The sequence below is a fragment of the Rhagoletis pomonella genome, unplaced genomic scaffold (genome assembly GCF_013731165.1).
Source record: "Rhagoletis pomonella isolate Grant_MI unplaced genomic scaffold, Rhpom_1.0 Rhpom_scaffold_00004, whole genome shotgun sequence".
In the NCBI taxonomy this organism is placed as follows: domain Eukaryota; kingdom Metazoa; phylum Arthropoda; class Insecta; order Diptera; family Tephritidae; genus Rhagoletis; species Rhagoletis pomonella.
The window spans coordinates 9,919,947-9,922,885 of NW_023458558.1; positions in this window are offsets into that span (position 1 = coordinate 9,919,947).

Here is a 2,939-nt window from a genome sequence, read left to right on the forward strand (position 1 = left end):
AAAAAAAATATTGATTTTGAAGAATTCTATACCATTTCTACGAAAAAGTGTTTATCCCAACATAAAATTCACGGGCTTTGAGGCAGTTCTAAATATAATTTTTTTAAACAAAAAAATACGGCTATTCATTTTTTCCATTTAAGTGATCCTTGGCGAGAGAGAGCTAGGCATTTGAAACCATTTTTGGGTCACCCTAATGTGCATGGCTGCCGTTATATGTAAGCTTGTTTAGAAAAATAACAAAAAAAACACTATGCAATTCTAACACACACACACACACCACTCACATGTAGCGACATAACATGCCAAGTGTGGGCATTTTGATTTTCCTGCATTTTATTTAGTGTTCACTCTTTTGTACTCGTTTGTTTACACGCCAGGGAACAGTTAAATTTTTTAACATCAACACTTTTATGCAGATAAAATCAAATTGATGGCATTTTGTGTGCGCAATAGTGTGGTTTGGGTGTGGGCGTGTGTGTATATGCAAGTGTGCGAAAGCAACAAACTTGTAGTTGTACACCTTCTCTTTCGCGGTTTGAAAAACAAAAAAAAAATTACTATACACCCCCCGAGGACCCCATAAAATTAAAGGTAAGTGCCTTTCAAAAACAACATGCAACACAATGCACATACATATGTACATACATACATACATACATGCATGTAAATTCATATTTGTTTATCTTACGCCAACTTCAAGCCAACATTTTGCATCACTACACATGACAACAACACCCGGCCACATCCTTCAATAGTCCAAAAACAACATTTCTACTTTAAATATTATGGCTCTAACGGACGGACAGGTGCGCTGTGGGTAAACTCAACAGAACGGCAGACACGCCAAATGACACCTTGCTGCCGAATGCACACGTACATACATACATACATATACGTTTATGTGCATAACTGCGACCCTACACCGTTATTTATGCATTTCGATATTTATCGATAGTGTCGGTCCTTTTTTTTATGCTTCCTTTTTAATGTTTTGTGAGAGTGTGGGTGTGTGCAAGTTAGTTTCTCACTTTTCAGCGCTGATCCGGTGAATGTGGATGTGCAAACATATATGCACATATATGCCTATCGACATGCCTATATATATATATATATATATATATATATATATATATATGTATCTACATTTACACATGTGCTACTTTGAATACATATGTGTATAGCCGTTGTTACTGTCAGTTAGATTTTTTCCGAAGATATTTTTCCTGTTGCTGTCGCAATTGCTGTTGTTGCCTTGATAAGTTGGTATACATAGCTTCTTTTTTTTTGTTGTTGTGACATTGTCATCGCTGGTTGATGTCAACAGTGGATTTACAAGGCATGCGACTTTTTCCACTCTTTAAATGAACATAAAAAGTGACACAACACAAAATTTGGCATTTTTGAAATTATACAAAGAGCTTTTATTTACCTTTCAGCAAGAGCTGTACCAAATTCTTGTTATAATTTGTTGAAAAAACTTAAGGTAAAGTCTCCCTTGCCCATATGGCTAGCACGAACATGGAATTTTGAGTTGTGTCACTTTTGAGGATCGTGTGCGATATGTATACAGTGTTTTGACAATTTTTCATCCACAAGAAAGGCGATAAGGCCATACGCGCCAACTACCGCGGGATCAGCCCTCTAATCATACTTAGGTTACAAGGTCTTATCCAGCGCATATGTATATGAAAGAGTGAAGCTCGAAATCAGCGAAATGATTGGGTCATAGACATGGGCGTAGGCAGGTAGGGGCAGGGGGTGCTCGAGCTCCCCCACTAACTTTCAAATTTTCCTTATATATATATAAAATAGTACCCTGAAATGCCAGCTTAATAGGGTCGACCCCCCAGACACCCCCCCTAAATTTCATTCTGGCTACGCCGATGGTCATAGACCAGGTATTCATAATGGGCCAAATATTGCTAAAGGCTCGTGAGAATAGGAATTTTGTATCTGTAATACGGCTGTGTAGATAAGATAAATATACTATGTATAAGTAAAATGCAACATTAAACTTTTATTCGAAACACCCTGTGCATTTATTTATCCAAATATTTTTATCGTACGCCCATAATTGTAAGTGGGTGCATTAAAGCTTGAGGGACTGGATTTTATTTGTTGTAATAGTGATGGCTATGACAATTTCCATGCCAGTAACAACGCGTTACACACATATGTATGTACAGAGATTGTATTTTTTGTACTCCTCTCCACTCACTTTATTTTCTTTTCATTATGATTATTATTTTCATCACCGGTTTGTCTGTGCAATTTTTGTTTTCTATATTTCATACTGATTTTTCAGCTTTTTTCTTGATACATACATACATATTTTTTCGCATTTCCCTAAACGCTCAGCTCTAGCTTTAATAATAACATATAATGTTATTTTTCCATGAATGAAATTGTTTTGATGGATTCCGGCATTTATTTGCATGCATACTTCCGCACCCGCACGTGTGTGTTTGTTTTTAGCTATATTTAGCTAATGTGTGGGTGTATTTTTAAGTAATTTATATTTATTTTTTTGTGCATTGGTATTGTCACTATGTTAATTGCTTTATTTTTTTGGCTAGTTTGTCACATAAACTGAATTAGTTGATGGAAAATTTAAATTGGCGGCGAATCAAAAAAAAAATCGATTGGTATTTATTTAATTGTGGAAAAATGCAATGACATTTTCATATGTGTGTATATTTTAAATATAAGCCACTTTTATCTTTTCAAATGCAGAGTAAATGAATTTAATATATTGAAAATTTTAATAACTCGATGAACACGCATGCAGTCTATGATGAGTGGTATGTAGATTAAATATACATCTTTATAGGATCAATTCAAGGGATTAGCAATGCTCTAAATTTTTACTCGTTTATTCGTTTTTAACCATATAATAACGGGTGATTTTTTTGAGGTTAGGATTTTCATGCATTAGT